General features: G+C 39.3%; 1 pseudogene; it reads left to right on the top strand.

The window, feature by feature from the left end:
* The first annotated feature begins 4,442 nt into the window (after positions 1–4,442).
* On the top strand, positions 4,443–4,814 carry LOC122910193 (annotated as a pseudogene).
* The last annotated feature ends 17,906 nt before the right edge of the window (positions 4,815–22,720 follow it).

Below are 22,720 nucleotides of genomic sequence, written 5' to 3'. Positions count from 1 at the left end.
AAGCGTTCAGTATTTCACCATTAAACCCGATGTTAGCTATGGACTTTTTAAAAGATGCTCTTTATCAAGTTAATGTCTTTCTACTCCTAAATGGTGAGGAGTATTTACAATGAACAGGTGCTGGATTTTGTCAAATACTTTTTCTGTGTCAATGGATATATGATTCCTTTAACTTGTTGATGTGCTGATATTATATGTGTTGGGTGTTTGTTTTTTTCCCCCCTGCTACTCTGTCACCAGTTCCTACTGCTCTATTTATGTTTTTCAGTCTATTTTCTCTCTTATTTGACTGAGTGAATTCCATTGTTTGTCCACAAGTTCACCAGTTCTATTGTCTGTCGTCTTCACTCTATTCTTGAGCCCATCCAGTGAACGATTTGTGAGTGTTGCATTTTTGAAGTCTATAATTTATATTTAAAAAAACAATTTTATTACATTGCTGAAATTTTCTATTTTTTCATTTGTTTCAAGTAAGTTTATAATTGATTGCTGAAGCATTTTTATGATGGCTGCTTTAAAATCCTTGTCAGGTAATTCTAACATCTCATGTATGTCGGTGGGTGTTGGAATCGGTTGACTGCCTTCTTTCATTCAAGCTGTGATTTTCTTGGTTTTTGCATGGATGGATGATTCACATTGGATTGTAACACTTTGAGCACTTTGCCTCTTATGTTAGATGTCTATTTTGTTCCTTAAGTCCCGAGGAAACCATCTCACTTTCCTCTTACAATGATTTAGCATTCTCCCTCATTACCCACCCCCCCAACCCTGTGTCATTTCCGGGGTTTATATTTGTGCCTAGTGGGGGGAGGAGGAAGAGGAACTCATCTATGCCATCTTGTCCTGACCAGAAGTCAATCTCTTTTGTTCTAAAGAAGAAACTTCATCTAAACAAGTAATATATATATATATATATATATATATATTTTTTTTTTTTTTTTCCTCTGAGTCAACTTCTATCTACCATAGAGAAGAGGCAACATTGGCCTTACTGGTTTCAGCCTGCTTTTTCCCTCAGTGGTCTTGTTTTTTTTCTCTCTCCATCCTCCACTGTCCTCATCACCACCCCACCCCCATCCCCAAACCCCTCGCATGTAGTGAAGGATGATTTTGGAGTGATTTTTAAAACGTATGAAAAACGAGTGGTGGGGAATGCAGAAACACAAAACGGACAGCTTTCAATGTTAGGTTAAACACAAAGATAGCTGTAAAACAGAGGTATAAGCCTCAGTGGTATTGTAGTGCTATTAAATTAATTCTGTGATTTAAAATAAGAGATTTGGTGTTAATTCAATTAACTTTAATGATTGATGGAGCTTATATGTTTCAACATTGTCTGAGGTTGTTTGTATTTAATACAGATTAAAGTGAAACAACATAGAGCCCTAAAGGCATAATTTCAGATAGCTCGTTAGTGAGTGAGGACGTTATTTCATAGCAATGAGTTTTGAAGTGTGGCTAAGAGTAATTCAGTATACTCCTATTTTGGAGGCCATTGCATTATCTTTAAAGAAAAGATTCTAAAATTATCACTACTTTGTTATGTTTTTAAATCTCATTTCATTTATTTTTGAACTTAAACAATTAAAGAACCATTAAGATTTTTAGGTGCTATCAAAACCAAGCTCGAGCAGTACTGTTTTAAGGAATTACACGACACAAACTCCATCTTCCTATGGGAAGGACTGGTAATTAGGCTGTAAGTTACAGGCTCTTGTCCACTGAGTATGAACCGTGGCACTGTTTTCCAGCTCTCTTTGCAGATGTGGACTCAAAATGTGTCTTTGCTGACATTCGCATTTAACGCTCTGACGCTACTCCTTGAAAATCCACCTTTGCTCCCCCTGGACAGGGTAAGTGTGACAGGTATCATACACCTGTTCTACCGTTGTCAGGCAGTTGCTGAATGCTCAAAAGACTTAGGAGAGAGAAAAAGATTATGAGATAGACTTACATCCTTCATAATCGTATTTATTTTTTTATATCCCAATTGGGCTAGGGAAGTTCAGTTTAATTAGGCGGGGGTCATATGTGAGATGGGGCAAGGGCCTGATCTATTGCAACCCTTTTATCCCTTTATATTTTATCTCCTCATTCCTCATGAGCTTCTTCTTTTTTTTCCCCCCTCCCTGAGGGTTTTTTTTTTTTTTAAGATTTTATTTATTTGACAGAGACACAGCGAGAGAGGGAACACAAGCAGGGGGAGTGAGAGAGGGAGAAGCAGGCCCCTCGCCGAGCAGGGAGCCCAATGTGGGGCTCGATCCCAGGACCCTGGGATCATGACCTGAGCCAAAGGCAGATACTTAATGACTGAGCTATACAGGCACCCTGAGTTTTTTTTAAAAATGTAAAACATATTATATCCGTAACATGAAAGCAATCAACATTACCAAGAGAGGAATGTTTTTTAAGATTTTTAAAAATTTACTTATTTGAGAGAGAGAGAAAGAGAAAGACAGAAAGCACAAGCAGGAGGAAGAACAGAGGGAGAAGGAGAAGCAGACTCCCCACTGAGCAGGGACAGTGACATGGGCTCAGTTTCAGGACCCTGAGATCATGACCTGAGCCGAAGGCAGACTCTTAACCAACTGAGCCAGCCAGACGTCCCAAGAGAAAATTTATTTATTTAGCAAGATAAAAATTTTCTATCTACTTTAATCTAAAAAACGTAGGTCTTTTTTTAATCTTCACTTTTTTTCCTGCATTAGAAGCATTCATCCCATTTTAGCAGGGAAGTTACCTCCACGGTAGAAAAAGCAAATGTTCTCCCTCACCACCTAGAAAATGTTAAATGCAGTTTTCCCTGCACTCATGAAAAAAGAAATAGCTTTTCTTATGGCTTATGATTTGAGCTCTGGAGTTATGGTCCTATGAAATCTAGAAGGAAAATTAAAGAAGAGACACATCTTTTGTGTGGGGGATATAAGAAAGCAGGGAGGTGTATCTGGAGGTGGGGAAATAAGTGGCAGGACTGATAAACACCAATGACCTCACCCTGGGACACTTGTCCAAGAAGGTAGTGTCCCATAACCCATGACATGCCCATTGAGTGAAACAAGAGAAGGAACATTGCAAAGAACATTGTTAAAAGGTCCGTGACCCACAATGTTTTGGAGTCATTGCCAGTCACCCACACAGCCTTTGTGTGAATGAAAAATTTTCATTACTCATAGTGCAGACCATGCAACCTGTGCCACTTGGGACTCCAATTGGTATCAGGAGGAAACCATATTTTATTCATAGTGACCCATCACCGGCGAACTGCCTGCAGTGGTAATGTTCCACTATGCCATGACATTTTATATTGTCCTCATCCAATCACACCCATGCATTCACCTCTCAACAATGTCATGGGGCTTCTGAAAGACCAAGTTTCTAAAACAGGACCATGATGAGTATGGCCCCTCTTTATCTCCAAGATGGCTCAGTCTGAAGATGTTTCTGAAAATCTAGGCTTTGCACAGGTTGCAGGGAGGTCCCAACTATCAGCCACCAACCTTTACTCTCACTGGAGAGAGACAGAAATAATGGTAGTTTCCAAGATTACTTGTGCCTTAGCAGGGGGCTGGAGTTGGAAGAAGAAAGAGAGATGACAAACAGAAGAGTAAAGGAGTCCAGAAAATGGACCTCCAGGTTCTTTCTTAATGCTGTCTCTGAGTGACCTGACCTTGCTCCATGGCTATTTCCTGCTCTCCAAGGCCATCGATTCTCTATATAGTTCAGTCATAGGGTAACCTTGCATTTAAGGGAAGCCTGGACTCATTATCAACCCCAGAGTGAGTCTAATTTGATCTTTGCCATTTGTGGTAATTTTATTTACCTTGCCAGAGATTGGTTTGGGAGTGGGCATGTGATACATTTCTAATCAATGATATATGAGGGTTATATCACTAGGACTTCCAGAAATTCTTTCTGGCTGTCAAGAAGAGAGGTCTAAGGGAGAAATAAACTTTCTTTCCCCCTTTCCTACATCTTGATTTATATTAAGGTCGACATGCCTGGAACTGCCAGAGTAATCTGATAACCATGAGGAGAAGCTAAGAGATTTGAGAATAATTTCAACTGGAGCAAAAACGAGATTTAGCCACTCAGTTAACGAACCCTAAAATGGATAGTTTTAGCTTTTGGATAGATAAGAAAATAAATCTTTCCTATTGTTTAACCTAATTAGAGTTGAATTTTTTGTTACTTCCAGCAAAAAAGCATGCCAAATGAATAAATAACCTGATGGAAAAAATATTTTGTATGATCTCATGAGCTCCTTGTGGATTCATGATCAGCTAAGAATTAAATTCTTTTCTTTCTGGTAATGGATTATACTTACGTCCTCTTTTAGGTGTTTCTGAGATTACATAGACTTTATTCTTTGCAAAAAATCTTTCCATAGGCTGCCACCATCATGCCAGCCCCCAGGATCTCAACGAGGCTAGATGATGTCCAGAATGAGAGACAAGCCAATTTGGGAGCAGACTGGATCCAACTTCATTCAACACTAATACCAGTTATTTGATTAATGACAGAACCCCATGAGGCACAATTTATACTGAGGCATCATGTCTAATGTGGGAAGGACAGCAACTGCCATTGTGAGGAGGTTGTCTAGACTTCCTTTCTAGAAAATGCAGCACAGCATCACAGTGCAGGATCATCAGCCCACGTCACACAGCTGCGTCAGCAGCATCGTTGTGGGCCCGCTCAAGGCTGATGGAGACCCCATCATAGGCTTCCACTAGATGTTCCTGTTAAAGAACATCAGTGGTGCTTGGGTTTGCACCAATGACATGTTCAGGCTTGCCCTGCACAAATTCAGCTGAAGTCTTCCCAGCCAGGCACTCATGCTGTTTCCTCCTCCCTCCTCTTCCTGATACTATTCACCATCCTCCACATGCTTCAGATATCATACACAAATGAGCAGGGCCGTGGTGGGAGCAGGCACAGTGTGCTGCTGCTGCTGACGTATTGTGCATGATGTCTGGATGCTAGACTAGTTGCCTCCGACAGAAGGTTGTTTTGTACCAGCATGTGCCTTGGAAAGACTTAAGTAATACAAAAGGTTATCGTTTTTTCTTTCTTTCTTTTTTTTTTTTTTTAAATCTACTGATCAGTTGCTCCGTAACCCAGAGAAGTGAAGGAAAAAGCAGCTGTCTTACCACCCAGGTATTGATTTGTTTGAATGTTTCAAAGTCTCATGATACACTAAAACCACAAAAATTTTCTTAACAAAAAGAAGGAGGAGGAGGAAGAGGAGGAGGAGGAGGAGGAGGAGGAGGAAGAGAAGAAGGAGGAAGGGGAGGAGGAAGAAGAAAAAGAGGATGAAGAATCTTTCTATATTTATCCAGCATTTCTTTCAACACAGTCAATATGGGGAGTAACACTGAGGAACGATATTCTTAATTAGAATCTGAATTCATAAAAAATTATGGAAGAGAATAAAAGATATGTGAATATATATATATACAAATTTTAAGCCAAAGAGGGAAATACTCATTTCCAGAAATGTGAAATAAACTCAGATCAGAAGGCTGGGAAGGAGCTTAAGTTAAAATGTATTAGTGGTATTATGATAGGCAGGTATAGGTTCTAGGTATAGGTTCAGCTGGACTTAGGGGTTTGGACACTAGTGCAGAGAAGGTCATCTAGGAAACACCCCCTTCATCCAGGGAACTAGCGCTGAGACACCTCCCATAAGCCTGAGATACAGGGAAGGCTCCGCCCCTGCCAGCTAGGGAAAGCATCAAGGAAGTGTGTTGCATATGCGGGGTTGAGACTAGAAAAAGCAACTTCCTAAAATGCAAACACACCATCATGTGAATGAGCAGGTCCAAATTCACACCAACACTATGGGGCAGAAGCTCCTAACTGACAAATCAACATAAAAATGGACCCAGAAATAGTGAAACCACAGACTCTCAGAAGAGGCAAAGCCAATATACCCCAATGGGGCTATTCCCATAGCTCAGGGAACCAGGATGCCATGAAAGTCAGTCTCTACTGAAGATGACCTGGAAGCCAAAGATTTGAACCACGGGATAAAGTGAATCACTGGGATGGAGTGTGGCAGGGGGTGACCAAAAGAAGAATTTATACATTAAGAATGAGAAATAGAAAATCATCTACAAGAGGCTTTACAATAATTATTTTTTAAAATGTATAAATAGGTAAAGAGGAAATAGAAAAGATAATTATACAGGAAAAAAGTGTATATATATATCTATTGGAATATAGATCTAAGGAAATGACCTAGAATGTGGAGTTGAGAAATAATAAGATAAGCTAGGACATGAAAGAAAGGACGACAGGGTCTAAAATATGTCTGATAGGAATTCTAGCATAAAATGAAATGAATATGGGCAAGGTAATGTTATAAAAGAAAATGGGTGAGAATTTTTCAGGACTCAAAAACAAGTCATTGATCCTAAGATTTAAGGAGCTAAAAACAAATCCATACCTAAAAGAATCATTGTAGTAAAACTGCAGAATGCTAAAGAGAAGCCAAATTCTATAATCCTACTAGAGATTAAAATACATATTACTATAAAGGAAGGACAATTAGATTGACAAAGACTTATAGTCAGCATAATAGCTGATATTTACTCAGTGATGGATATGGGCTCAACATTGTTTTAAGTATTTCTTAAGTTATTGTTCACAGCAACCTGACAGGGCAGATACTATTGCTATCCGTATTTCACAGAAGGGTATTGAATAATGGACAAAAGACAATGGAATAATATATTCAAAATAGTGAGGCATAATTCTACCTGTAGCTCTCTTCACCAAGAGTAAAACTGGGGGGTTGTTTATTTCTTTCCTGATGGATGCATTTAATAAGCTATAAACATTTAAAGAACTGAATAATATACAGAATAATTGTTAAATACAGTTGCACCAGACATGTCACATTGTCTTAAGTTTCTCAGAGTTATGTATATGGTCATATTGTACGTGGTGAGCAGGGCAGAAACTGGTGGAGAAAATAGTTTTGAACAGAATCTTTGTTTTTCACTGCCCAACCAGATTAACTTGAAGAAGTGGCAAAATAAAATATGCAGGTTAAACTGGAACAGTGATTCCTTTTCAAATATTCCTGTAGCAAAAAAGATGGCCTTTTCTATCGGTAAAATAAGAGCTCTTAAAGTATTTTAACCTCTCCCCCCAACCAAAAAAAAAAAATATATCCAATACAAGGAATTGCTTATTTAGGGATGGAATAGCTAAAGAACCAAAAAGCATGGTGAAGCTACCCTGCATTTAGCAAAACCAAGGAAATTACCACCAACCCAGGGCTGGAGTGAAAAAAGCAGGAGACAGCTGTACCAGAGTGCAGGAGTCAGGGTTACATGGTGGGTCTGTCTCGTCAGAACTGAGATGGTGGAAGGAGGGGACATCCTCCAGGAACTGGAGCGACCCACTACTGCAGCATCTCCAGGAGTTGCCACCTGAAGCAGAGCCAGGAGCAATGGGGGGATATCCTGGCTTTTATCCCTCTCTAGCTCTCCACACTTCCACCAGAGCCTTCCATGAGCTAAACCCACCTAGAAGCAGAAGGCAAAACAGCATGGGAAATATCGTGTCCTGCAATACACCCAGGCAGAGAAGGGCCGAGAATGGATCTCAGAACAAGTAGGCAAGTGATCAACCCCCGCCGCCCCCAGCTGATGACTTCCGGAGAGTTAGTGCAAAGCCTTTTAGCACGAGGGCAGACGTTGAAGTGTCAGAGGCCCGCTCAGGGTCTCCTCTGTTCTTTAACACTGCCATCTGCCTGAGTTCCTCCATTTTAGCTTGCTAGCCCATGTGGGTGTGAAAGTGGCACATGCATTTTCTGTGGGAATGACTCAACTGATTCCTCTTTCATGCACAGGCATTGCTTCTTTCTGATGGGAGTGCTGCCGTACTAGCTCTACAAACGTGAACTTCACGGAAGACCATCCGTCTATGGAGTTTTCGCAATGTATACATCGTCTCAAAGCTGCTCTGCCTTGACGCTAATAGTGGAATGTAAAAATAATAGCTTTAGCTGCCTTTCAGCCTGGGTTTTCTTATTTGTATTCTAAGTAACTCATGTAGGCATACAGAGAAAGCTTCTCTTATTTGCATTTATTTTGCCCACAGAAAATTTACAGTTCACATGACTGCTCCACTTCAAAGGAATCATCAAAATACAAATTGCTTAAATTATAAAGACAGGAGCTCCGAAAACCTAGGATACGGAAGAAAAATTAAGGCACATTTTAAACGTAAGTGAAAGGTGTTTTTGCCATGGGTATCTTCAACTTCTATCACTAAAGCATAAGTAGAAACGAATTTTGAGAACTACTTAGTTCATAGAAATTTCATCCTTTCTGAAATTTTATTTTTGACCAGTTGAATGAGAAAAGGCATCAATGCCAAATCTGTGTTTTCATTTGGGAGTAGATAACCAGAAACTGTAATATGATTTTTCTTGAATCGCACTTAAGCAATAACTAATAGTCATCTTTATTTACTATCAAAAGAAAGGCTTTTGAAGAATATGCCTATTAGTCAAATAAAAACACTGTTAACTTTTTTTTTTTTTTAAGATTTCATTTGTTTACTTGACAGAGAGAGAGAGAGATCACAAGTAGGCAAAGAGACAGGCAGAGAGAGAGGAGGAAGCAGGCTCTCTGCTGAGCAGAGAGCCCAAAGTGGGGCTCGATCCCAGGACCGAGATCATGACCAGATCATGACCGAAGACAGAGGCTTAACCCACTCAGCCACCCAGGTGTCCCAACTTTCATTTTAAATATATAGTTGTCTATAATATTAAATTTGAACCAAAATATTTTTTGTTCATCTATTAGCTTTGATAGAGATTCATGGTTTAATGAAACATCACAGTATTAACTCTGTTGGGCAATTTTTGGTGATGGGAAATAAATACACTGTTTTTGGTGATGGTGTAGTCAATTGTTAACTAATGTGTCCAGAACTAAGGTAGATTTTATAAACTGTCCCAATTCTCAAAAACTTCTGTGCTATCAACAGGCAATGATTTTGACTTTTGAACTGCCTGTGTTTGTACATTTTCTTCTTTACATTCAATGCATACAGTTAGTATCACTTACTGAAGAAAGTATCAATTACCTAAGAAAGCTTTGTTGAGAGAGAGAGAGAGAGTGTGTGTGTGCATACGTGCGCATGCACACACACACACACACACACACACACACACACTCATGGCATATTTCATAAAGAACATTAGCACCCTCTTCTGGATGACTTTTGAGGCTATAATGAAAATATTCCGTCAATCTCTTCCCATTTCCTAACAATGTACAGCTTGAATATTCATTAAATTTGCTCCTGATTAAAGCACAACCTCTGAGTAATTTAATTACACCATATATTTCTCAAACACTGATAAGTGCTGGAGTGAAAAAAAAAAAAAGACACTTCATTGCTAAATGTTACCCACTGGGAATAAGTGTTTGTCTTATGAAAAGGAAAAAAAATGCTGCTTCTACATTTCTCAGATTGAGTGTCTCCAATGACTCTTAAGTATACAGAGCTAAGCAAGGACAAGACACAAGAGCACAAGGACAGACAAGGAGAGTAGACGGATGCATTCTTCTGCCACCTGTCAGTGCTTGGAGAAAAAAATTTATGCTCTTGTATGCTTTAATATCAGCCACTGATATAACTCAGTATTCTTTTATTCAACTGGATTTTTAAAAATAAATCAGATACCTTTAAAACCACACTGCCTGGAGTTCCACAGATATCTATCCCCAGGTAGAAATCACATGAGGTCGACGACGAAGATGTGATGCACTTGCTTGATTCATTCATTCACTCACTCATTCATTCTACAAATATTTAGTGAGCAACTACTATGTGCCAAGCATTCTTCGGGGTCCTGGAGATACAGGGAAGAGACTCAAGCTCTGGACTTCACTGAGATTACATTTCTGAGCAAAGACAGATACAATTGCAGAAGTACATACACAGTATGTCCCATGATAATAAATTCTATGTAGGAAAATGAAACAGAGGAAATGGAAAAAGAAGTGTCCAAATGTGGGGGATGCGTATTTTACACAAAGTGGTCAGAAATGTGCTATTGATAAGGTGAGGGACATGGGGTAAGTGCAAGTTTATACCTTACAGAAATCAGAGAAAGAATATTCCAGGTGGAAGGAGAAACAAGTGTAAGCCCTTTGAGGTCCAGCTCTGGATTCCCTTTAAATACTTCCAATGTTGTGGAGCAACTCAGCATGTAACAGAAGTTAAGAGTCTGCCTGAGCTTTGGAATTCAAAAGCTTGGATAAGATGCTATATATAAGCAATTGACAAATTACTTAATATCTGAGCCTTTTTTTGCTCTTCTATAAAATGGGTATTTCTATAATTTTCCTTCTTCCCAGGATTATTGTAAAAATTAAATGACATATTACAGGCAGACTTTAGCATTGTACCTGGCATTGTGCTTAAGTTCAATAAATGTTAGTTACTAAAGGGAAAAATGCTTCTTGGGGCACTTGAATTTTCTGCAACATTTACATATTAAATCGATCACGTGGGTTGAACTGGAATGCTCTTCTAAATACTAGTCAGAAATCATTAGGTGAGCAGAAATGCTTCTTTTTCTGTGTTGTCCTGGACAAGCTCCTTTACCATCCTGAACCTCAGGTTTTGCAAAATGAGGATACTAAATTAAATCAGTGATTGTGGTCTAAAGCCTCCAGGTAGGATGAGAACTACTATTCCTATTTTAAACCCCCGAACAAAATGTTAAACTACTTCTAATAAGGGTAATGAGACACTAGACTATCAGGCTTGCTTTGGGCTGAATTATGAGGCATGGAGTTCAGTGGCCGAGCTCTCCGGCTATTGAGTTTAACAATCTGGCCAAGGTGCTCTCCTAAAAAGTTTACATTTACCTGAAGAGCACTGCTTTCCTTAAACACCTGGGTTCTTGAGATATTTTCAAAGGGCTCCATCATCCAAATCTAACTCCAACACCTTGACCACCACTGAGCCTCATCCACAGGAGTAATTCCCCACCCAACCCTTCTCTCCAAATCCCATTTCTTTTTCTTTCTCTTGAGGGAAAGCCCCCAAACTCACTTGGTAAGTCTGTTAAATATGGTGAGATGAAGGATCAAAAGACTGGAAGTGGGGGGTAACTAAAGGAGCTGGACGTCAAGGAAGGAGTCCCCCTAGGACCATCTCCCTGGGGGAAATATGGCCAAAAGATGAGATAGGGAATCAGGAATCTAGTCTATTCCTAATCTTAAAGCCTCTTTGTCCATGCTTGAAAAATTGTCAGAGGGGCATGTAAAACAGGCTGCCTTACTCATCCTTATAATCCTGAAAAAGGATTAAACAGAACTGGTCAGGGCATTGAAGGGACAGCTAGCTGCCCAGAGGCAAAGTGATGTACAAGAGGCCCTGGCATTGCTAGGTATCAAGCAGCAGTTCCAGCAAAGTCTATTTCAAGAAATGTCACAGCTCGCGTTGAAAATCTCCTTCCTTTTTCCTTGCAGAATTTATCAGACCCCCAGAACCTGTTAATGCTGATTTACAACTTACTGGGTTTTAACTCTGGGCTAATTTTGCAACCTCGCTGAATGTCAGGCTGCTTGTAAAATGGGGGTGATGATAATTAGCCAGCAGAGTTGCCTGGCACATAGTGTGGCTTCAGGACATGGTAGCAATTATCAAGATAAAGAAGTGTGCTGATTCATACTCTAAGGAGTTATGCATATTGGAAGGTGCTTTCCAGCTGGAAGACTGTATGCTAATTTCACTAAGATAAGGGAGTATGAAATAGGAACTATACAGAACTGGGCACAGAGTGAAAACTCAGACATTGGAGATGTTACATAATTTAGGTGTGGAAGAATCAGTCACTCAGTTGGCAATCAGGCCTTGTTTATTCCTCCTGAAGTTCTTACACAGTAGCAAATCAGCTGTAGTGGCGACTTTGAGGCAGCCACAACACAGGAAGTGTGAAATGGATTCTCTGCAGCAAAGTGCATGGAGACCAAAATCCATTGTACTAATTAGTTATTGGGATCTTTGCAAAAATCACACATGCTCAAGGAACATTTACTGATTTTGTTAGCTCTCGTGGCTGCTATCATGTGATCATTGAGACAAATGCCATCTTGATAAGAACTAGTTCTATATTTGCAACATGGAGATATTATAACATTGTCAAAGCAAAATTATTAGCTCTGTGTTGGTGACTCAGTTTTGTTCCTACCCTATATAATAGTTATTCAGTTGCTGTCAAATGAAGGAGACTAGGGGCGCCTGGGTGGCTCAGTGGGTTAAGGCCTCTGCTTTCGGCTCAAGTCATGATCCCAGGGTCCTGGGATTGAGCCCCACATCGGACTCTCTGCTCAGCAGGGAGCCTGCTTCCTCCCTTCTCTCTGCCTGCCTCTCTGCCTACTTGTGATCTTTGTCAATAAATAAATAAATAAATAAATAAAAATAAAAAGGAGACTATTCTATGTAATCTCTCTCCCTGAAACAAAAATAAACAAATATGTAATAACTCTTGAAAAAAAATTCTATTTAAACCACTTTAGGATTTTTAAAAAAATATTTTATTTATTTGTTTGACAGAGAGAGAGAGATCACAAGTAGGCAGAGAGGCAGGTAGAGAGAGAGGGGGAAGCAGGCTCCCCGCTGAGCAGAGAGCCTGATGTGGGGCTCAATCCCAGGACCCTGAGATCATGACCTGAGCCAAAGGCAGAAGCTTAACCCACTGAGCCACCCAGGCGCCCCCATTTTAGGATTATTTAACACAACGTTTTTCATGTCAATAAGCACTTCAGGAAACATCAGGTGCAAAAGGCTAAAACAATGTGAGAACGTGTTCAATCTCCCTTTGAATTAAAGACATGGGAAATCAGAAAACCAGGAACTAATACTTGCAGGTATCAGACTGAAAAAGATTTAAATATGTGTTAAAACCCTAGTGCCTCAAGTTATGGAGAAGCAGGCACTTCTATACAAGACAGTGGTGGTATAACCTTTCTGGAGGGGAAATATGATATCCATCAGTATTTAAATGACACTTTCCCTTGTCCTTTTCCCTGGGAATTCCAAAGTTAGCATTTTTATTGTCAATATGCTTTCATAAATTTTTAAGCAATTTGGGCAAAGATGTTCATTGTGGCTTTTAACAACTAATGGAAATAACAGGAATTACTACCTTAAGAATCATGTAGGACACAGACACATGTGATGAGTTAACATTTTGTAATATTGCCTGTATTTTGGGAGGGCTGATTGAATCCCTTTTTCACCTGGTGTGTTTTGGATACCTTGCTTCAGAGGACAAGTGGCACAGCAGAATACAAATAACAAATACACACAGAGGATGTTTGGCTTTTGAGTTTCAAAAGCTTGTACACCACGGGAAACTTTCTTATGTGCACCCCTAGATAAAAATTTCCTGGGTTGGGCAAAGGTAAGGAGTTATAAGGGGAGCATATAAGTGCATTAGAAAAGAACCCTCCGTTTAAGGCTGAATTCAGGGATAGGAAGAACAAGCTACAGATCATTTTGCTGGGTCTAAGAGAAAAGAACACTTGTTTCCTAGGAAGATGCCTGCATATGACTAGAATCCCCATGACTATCCCATGACCACCTATTTTGAAGGCATCCTGGGTAAGAATAGAAGAGAAATAGCTTCCAAACGGTAGCGTGACTCAGTAATCCCCTGTGTCTGAAGAGTGATGGAGACACATCAGGGAGATTCAAAGGATCTGAGGGAAATGGAGTAGGAGTCAGGGATGATCATCAGAGATCTGCATGGAGCATTGCTGGGGGGTCAGATGGGACAGTATACACATCTCAGCATCTGTGAGCAAGGAAAGACAACAGCAAACCAGATGCCACACCATGCCCCAGAACCTTGGCTCTACGTAAGTTTTCATGGAACTAAGAAAAACACCATGCAGGAAAACCCTGAACTGGCAGAGATTATGTTTTGGCCACCCAAGGGGATTGGACCTTGAGATAAAATTAAGTTGAGTGACAGAGAAATAAATATAGTCGAATGTCTTCCTTACCTGAGTTTTTGGAAGGAGATAGTCTCTCATTTCACATACCATGGAGTAACACATATCGGAAATAATGCGGGAAATAAATATGCTCCAATATGAAAGATCTGCAAGATAAATTTTAAATTAAAAAAAGGCAAGGGAAAAAACAATTTGAATAGTATGAATCCATTTGCATAACAATGTTGTATGTTCTAAATGTTTCAAGGATATGGAAGAAATGATTAACTGATTTCCTCTAGAGACTGAGGCTTTTTATTTTATAACATTTTATGAAGATTTCTTTCAAATCAAGAGCATATATTACTGTTATAAAATATATTTATAATGCATAATAAAATATCCTTTTCATCGTCACACCATGTTTTGTGATCCATTACATTGAATGGGAATTCAATTTATGGAACATTTATTTCAATAACTTCAGGATAAGGGATGAACACATGGGTCTTAAATATTTTTTGAGTGTAGCATAAAGCTGACAAAGAGAACTCATTTGGTTTTCTTTTTCAGTGATAAAGGGTGTTGCAATGTGCCTTTAAGGAAAAATAACTCTCCCTCCATCATTTCTGTAAAAGTGAACATTCAATTTTTCTCATCACAAAGGTACAGATAATTTTTCTAAAAATGTGTTGATAATCAGAACAAAGACATAAGACTTGAAGAACTGGACAGAGTCATACGTTTTCATATGTCCGAATCTATGCTCATACATGCTGGTAAACAGACACTGAACATATCACAAGAACTTAAATACGCAGACAAGAATGGCTGCTTTCAAAGTCATTTTGCAGTTATTCTAACTCACTAAAAATATTTAGTAAGCCATCTTTTGGGAATTGCTTTTAAAACTGATAGCATATTTTTTTTTAAGTGTTCTAACAGGTGCTAAGTAATCATCATTTGAGGGTGCATTTAAAGTTTAATAGCAGCTAACGGCCATTTAGAGTCAAGTATGGTGAATAAGGCAGTTGTTCAATGAGATAATAAGTGTACAGTTAAAAAACAAGTAGAGTAATGATAGAATAATATGATTATTCTACAAACTCTGGAGGAAAGAACATCTATTCCTTGAAAAGAAACTCTTCAATGTCTTAAAAACTGCACTATCATTTGAACAACTGCATGGCCTACCAGGCTGCTTTAAAATAATAATTTAAAGAATGAGTTTTAGCCTCTCTGCTAAAATGCAGTCAGATGACTCATAGTAGTAGCATTCTATATATCATTTTAAATATGGAACTACATGATTTTAAAAACCAATTTAGTGGTGGTAACCAATATTACAAATACAAAAAGAAAATATTAAGTATACCATATGTAGACAGAGTTATGTATTATTTTATCAAACTTTGTTTCAGTTATATATTTTTAGGCACACATTCATTATTCAGTACAAAGTTATTGAGCCCCAGGTATGTGCTAAGCCTGGGCTGTAGGTCAGAGTCTTGCCTTGCTCAAATTTTGAGTCAGGTAATCTTTTACTATGTGTGTGTCCAGGGAGGAGAAGGTTATCCTTCATATTGTAGGATATTTAGCATCCTAAATATCATCCTGGATGTTACGGGCTGAACTGTTTTCCGCAAATTTCATGAGCAAGGAGTCCTGTACTCTTCTCCATGTGAGTCTGTCCATAAGCTTCTAGGACTTCTCACATGGCTTGGCAGTTGGGTTCCTAGAGCAAGCATCCCAAGAGATAATGAGTTTCCACTCATTATCTGCTGCTAGTTTCTTAAGGGTCCAGAATCTGACACAATGCATTCCATTGATAAAGTAGCCCTAAAGCCCAAATTAAATGGAAGGGGACATTGGCTTCACTCTTTGATGAGAAAAAGTGTCAAAGAATTTGGGGGTCATGTTTCAAAATTACCACATCTTCTAACAACAACATGAGGTGTATTTTCTAGCAATACATCCTAATCTTATAGGCAAGGCAAAGGAAACAAAGACAGATTAAATAATTTGCCCAAAGGCACACAGCTTTTACATGTCTGTCTCTACTTGTGATTAGTGCATATAAAACTCCACATCCTTCATAATTTATAGCTTGGAATTGCTGCTTGAGGATAAAAGACCCAAGGGTTTCATAAATTGAAAAAATATGGGTAGAGATTTTATCTGATGGTGAAGAGCTCAGTAATCTGTGCAAGAAATATGGAAAGATTAACAGATATGTGACCAATATGACGCTTGAATTTAAGCAAAATAATAATACATGGGAAAGTCACTCCTGACTTAAGCCTTTCTGAAAAAATTATTCCAGATAGAGATGCACATGTCCATTAAGCACGCAATGAAACGCTTTGAGCTTTTAAGAGGAAAAGTACTATAAGTAAAAAGTAATTTTATTAAAAGCCAAAACAACTGTTATCAGCACATAGCAGGTTTATGTGTATTTTTTTATTGTGTCTCCAGAATTGAATGCTAAATAGAGTCCAGCATATTTTTTTTCTGTAATGTAAATGTAAGTGGTACTTAGACATTCAACATGAAACTCACCTCTACCCTGTAAGAAAAGCCCTTGCTCACTAACAGAAAACAGAGAAATGTTTAAAATTCAGTAGAGTACAAGGTACATCACTGGCTTGTTGACCCAACAGACTTCTTCCTGCAATTCAAAGTCATAGATATAATTTAAATGCATTTTTAAGCATACGGTGTATAGTGGCAGTTTGGTATCCAATGCAATTCTTTAACTGAAATTTGGGCTTTCTGTTTATTTTTTATTTTTTTTAAAGATTTTATTTATTTATTTGACAGAGAGAAATCACAAGTAGGCAGAGAGGCAGGCAGAGAGAGAGAGGAGGAAGCAGGCTCCCTGCTGAGCAGAGAGCCTGATGCGGGACTCGATCCCAGGACCCTGAGATCATGACCTGAGCCAAAGGCAGCGACTTAACCCACTGAGCCACCCAGGTGCCCCATGGGCTTTCTGTTTAAAACAAAACAAAACAAAATGACTCCCTGTCGTTTCTGATCTGAAGAATCAGGGTAAGGACTATTATTATTGTCTAGTCAGTAATAAATATCTTTGCTTCCACATGTTCAATACACCAACAAGTGGAGAAGAGGACACAGTATTTGATCACTAAACTTCTACATTCCATGTAGGGTGGGAACATGCCTTCTGCCTTCACTATCGTAACCCCAGTCCCTAGCACAGTCTTTGTGTTGAGAAGATGTTCAATAGACAGTTACTAATAAATGAGATGCTTCATTTGTTTCAAGAAATAATACTGAACATGGTGGCTGGCTCACACAGGATGGTGACGTAGACAGTTTTGTGCAGCATTAGCCGCTAGAGCTCAATGTGGTCAAAGTACAGGTGGCTGGCTAGCACATGAGGTGGCCACATGACTGAGTGCACAAAGTGTGCCGAGAAGTTGTGAGGGTAGCAGAACTGGTGCTGGCATTTGGGGTGTGGCAGGGCTCCCTTCAGATTGTGGTGCTCAGCAAAATGGAACGGGATGTTCTGGAGGGTGGTGCCTGTAGTCTTGGTAACTTATGCAGGGAAAGCAAGCTGTTGTACTGTGAGCATCCCATGGAAAGGTACCATGTGGCAAGAGTCCACAAGTGCTGGGCCCTAAGTCTCTCAGCCTGCTTGAAGAGCAGAATGCTGCCGGCAACCACCTGAGTGGGCATGGGAGGGGAGCGGTCAGACCTTCGGATGAGACTGCATCCTCAGCACCCAGCTTGATTGGAACTCCGTGTGACCTTGAGCCAGAGGGACCCAGCTAAGCCACACATGGATTCCTGACCCACAGAAGCAAGGCAATAAATGCCTTGATGTGTTCAGGTGCTAAGTTTGAGGTAATTTGGCCATAAAGAAACAAATAACTAATATAAGGGCAGAGGCCCTTGGGGATCCTTGAAAAAGTCTACTCTATACATTTAGAAACTGAAGATCAAAAGAAGATTCATTTACATTTTATGGAAACTCAGATTAAAGTCACCATATTCTCTTTAAAAATATAATATTTAGAGGCAGCCAGGGGCGGCCAGGGAGTGTGAGCTGCTGGCCAGCGCTGCTGTGGAACCTAGTGAATCCTGAGCCCAGGCAGCAGTAAAGCAATTTGCATAGCCATTTTGCCTCATAGAACACCCTGGGTTTTAGAAGAGCATATTCCCCAGTGCTTATGGAAATGCTGAGATGCAGTCTTTCTGCCCAGAGGGTTTCCAGTCTATGATCAGATAAACTCAAGATGAATCCTGATGTTACTGGTGAAGCAGCAGAAAGCAAAGACAGTGTCAACAATCTTGAATCATAAAAGGAGTTCAGTCAGCTTACTTCAGAATACTTTATTTTCAGGGGGAGAAGCAAGATGGAAGAGGAGTAGCAACCTGAAATGACATCAGATCCCAGGAGTTCAGCTAGATAGTTATCAAACCATTCTGAACACCTACAAACTCAACAGGAGATAGAAGAGAAAAAGAGCAGCAATTCTGGGAACAGAAAATTGGCCACTTTCTGAAAGGTAGGATGAGCGGAGAAGTGACTCTGAAGCATTGGGAAGAAAGACTGTGGGGGTGGGGACTGGCTCCCAGCAAGTGGTGGAGCAGCAGAGCACAAAATCAGAACTTTTAGAAGTCTGCTCCACTAAGGGACATCCCTCCAGAAGCTAGATGGGAGTGGAGCCCTCACGGGACAGTGTGGCCTCAGGTCCCGCAGGGTCACAAAGAGATTGGGGTTGTCTGAGTGTGGCAAAGCTCCCAGGTATCGGAGTGGGAAGCCAACTAGAGACAGAGCCAAAGAGTGAGCTTTCAGATCGGGGTTACCTTAAACCATGACCCAAAGCACAGCTGGGCCACTGCTCTTTGAGCAGGAACCTCACAAGTGGCAGATCCAACCATACTCCCCTTCCTGCTCTGGGAGGAGCAGCGCGGCAGGAATCTGCTGGGTTTAGAGACTCCAAATGGGGCTGTGCGCCAGAGACAGAGATGCTTGGTCACAGGCCAGGAGAGCTCGGAGTGCGGCCAGAGACCAGGGAGATGGGAGGGACTGACCACTTTTCTCTGAGGGTGCCCTGAGGAGTGGTGCCCTGAACTCTTGGCTCCTATGGGGCCGAAGATAGGGAGGCCGCCATTTTCATTCCCATCCTCCAGAGCTCTATGGAAAACGTTTAGGGAACAAAAGCTCCCAAAAGCAAACCTGAGCAGATTACTTAGCCTGGCCCCTGGCAAGGGCGGCATTATTCTGCCTCCGGCAAAGACATTTGAGAATCACTGGAACATGCCCCTCTACCAGAAGATCAGCAAGAACATCCAGCTAAGACCAAGTTCACTGATCAAGGAGAACAGCAGACTTCCAAGGAGGGGAAAGCAAAGCATGGAATTCATGGATTTCTCCCCATGATTTTTTAGTCTTGCAAAGTTAATTAAATTTTTTTAATTTTATTTTTTTCTGATTCTATTTTTTTAACTTTTCCTCTTTCCTCTTTTAACATTTTTTAATTAGTTTATCTGAACAATACCTTTCTAAAAAAAAAAAAACACTTTTTAAACCTTCATTGTTATAGTCATATTTTATCCCCTAATTGTATTTAACCTTATTTTTTATATACATATAGGTTTTTTTCTAAAAAAATTTGGGAGACAGTTTCTTCTAATAGATCAAAATATACCCTAATCTAGCACATGGCTTTGTTCTAGTCTCCAGCCTGATCACATTCCCTCTTTTTTTTTTTTCTTCTTTTTCCAACCATCTTATTTTATCAATTCCTTTCTTAGAATTATTTTTAAAAATTTTCATCTTTATAGTCAGAATCCATCCCTTAATCGTGTTTACCCTTATTTTTGTGGGTATATATATATATATATATATTTTTTTTTTTTTCTTTCTTTAAAGTTTTGGGAGATGGTTTCTTCTAAGAGACCAAAATACACCCAAAATCAAGTAGGTGGTTCTGTTCTATTCACCAGTCTAATATATATATATATATATATATATATATATATATATATATTATTTTTTAGTTTTTATTTCTTTTTTACCCCTGGTTTTGGACCTCTTCTGATTTGATTAGCGTACTTTTTTCTGAGGTCTTTGCCATACTTTTAGCACTTTATTCTCTCATTCATATATTCTTATCTGGATAAAATGACAAGGCTGAAAAAACTCACCAAAAAAAGAACAAGATGCAGTACCGATGGCTAGGGACGTAATCAATATGGACATTGGTAATATGTCAGAATTAGCGTTCAGAACAACATTCTCGAGGTGTTAGCTGGGCTCGAAAAAGGCATGGAAGATATTAGAGAAACCCTTTCTGAAGAAATAAAAGAACTAAAATCTAACCAAGTTGAAATCAAAAAAGTTATTAATGAGGTGCAATAAAAAAATGGAGGCTCTTACTGTTAGGATAAATGAGGTAGAAGAGAGAATTAGTGATATAGAAGACCAAATGATGGAGAATAAAGAAACTGAGCAAAAGAGAGGCAAACAACTACTGGACCACGAGGGGAGAATTCGAAAGATCATTGATACCATAAGACGAAACAATATTAGAATAAATGGGATTCCAGAAGAAGAAGAGAGAGGGGGGAAGAAGGTATATTGGAGTGAATTATAGTAGAGAATTTCCCTAATATGCCAAAGGGAACAAGCATCAAAATCCAGGAGGCACAGAGAACCCCCCTTAAAATCAATAAAAATAGGTCCACATCCTGTCATCTAATAGTAAAACTTACAAGTCTCAGTGACAAAGACAAAATCCTGAAAGCAGCTCGGGATAAGAAATCTGTAATATACAATGGTAGAAATATTAGACTGGAAGCAGACTTATCCACAGAGACCTGGCAGGCCGGAAAGAACTGGCATGATATATTCAGAGCACTAAATGAGAAAAATATGCAGCCAAGAATACTATATCCTGCTAGGCTATCATTGAAATAGAAGGGGAGATAAAAAACTTCCAGGAGAAAAAAAAAATAAATAAAAGAATTTGCAAATTCTTGCAAATTTGGTTTGCAAATCCAAACCAGCCCTACAGGAAATATTGAAAAGGGTCCTCTAAGCAAAGAGAGAGCCTAAAAGTAGTAGACCAGAAAGGGACAGAGGCAATATATAGTAACAGTCATCTTACAGGCAATACAATAGCACTAAATTCATATCTTTCAATAGTTACCCTGAATGTAAATGGGCCAAATGCCCCAATCAAAAGACGCAGGGTATTAGAACGGACAAAAACCCAAAACCCATCAGTATGTTATCTACAAGAAACTCATTTTAGAACCAAAGACACCTCCAGATTTAAAGTGAAGGGGTGGAAAACAATTTACCATGCTAATGGACATTAAAAGAAAGCTGGAAAAAAACAAAAAACAAAAAAACAAAAGAAAACTGGGTTGGCAATCCTTGTATCAGATAAATTAGACTTTAAGCCAAAGATTACAATAAGAGATGAGGAAGGACACTATATCATACTTAAGGGGTCTGTCCAACAAGAAGATCTAACAATTTTAAATATCTATGCCCCTAACATAGGAGCAGCCAACTATATAAACCAATTAATAACAAATCAAAGAAACACGACAGTAATACAACAATAGCAGGGGACTTTAACAACTCCTCACTGAAATGGACAGATCATCCAAGCAAAAGATCAACAAGGAAATAAAGGCCTTAAATGACACACTGGATCAGATGGACATCACAGATATATCCAGAACATCCCATCCCAAAGCAACAGAACACACATTCTTCTCTAGTGCACATGGAACATTCTCCAGAATAGATCATGTCCTGGGTCACAAAGCAGGTCTCAAAAGGTACCAAAAGATTGGGAGCATTCCCTGCATATTTTCAGACCACAATGCACTGAAGCTAGAACTCAATCACAAGAGGAAACTTGGAAAGAACTCAAATACATGGAGGCTAAAAGCATCTTACTAAAGAATGAATGGGTCAACCAGAAAATTAAAGAATTGAAAAAATTCATGGAAACAAATCAAAATACAACTGTTCAAAATCTGTGGGACACAGCAAAGGTGGTCCTGAGAGGAAAGTATACAGCAATAGGAGACTTTCTCAAGAAACAAGAAACAGCTCAAGTACACAACCTAACCCTACACCTAAAGGAGCTGGAGAAAGAACAACAAAGAAAGCCTAAACGCAGCAGAAGAAGAGAAATCATAAAGGCCAGAGCAGAAATCAACGAAAGTGAAACCTAAAGAACAGTAGAACAAATCAATGAAATTAGGAGCTGATTCTTTGAAAGAATTAATAAGATTGATAAACCCCTGACCAGACTTCTCCAAAAGAAAAGAGAAAGGACCCAAATAAATAAAATCATGAACAAAAGAGGAGAGCTCACAACCAACAACAAAGAAATATAAACAATTATAAGAACATATTATGAGCAACTATATGACAGTAAATTTGACAATGAGGAAGAAATGGATGCATTCCTAGAGACGTATAAACTACCAAAACTGACCAGGAAGACATAGAAAACCTGAACAGACCCATAACCAGTAAGGAGATTGAAGCAGTCATCAAAAAACTCCCAACAAACAAGAGCCCAGGGCCAGATGGCTTTCCAGAGGAATTCTACCTAACATATAAGAAGAATTACTACCTTTTCTCCTGAAACTGTTCCAAAAAATAGAAATGCAAGGAAAACTTCCAAACTCATTTTATGAGGCCAGCATTACCTTGATCCAAAAACAAGACAAAGACCCCACCA

The sequence above is a fragment of the Neovison vison genome, chromosome 6, assembly GCF_020171115.1.
Source record: "Neovison vison isolate M4711 chromosome 6, ASM_NN_V1, whole genome shotgun sequence".
NCBI lineage: Eukaryota > Metazoa > Chordata > Mammalia > Carnivora > Mustelidae > Neogale > Neogale vison.
Note: the sequence above shows the minus strand (reverse complement) of the source record. Positions and strands in the feature narration are given on the sequence as shown.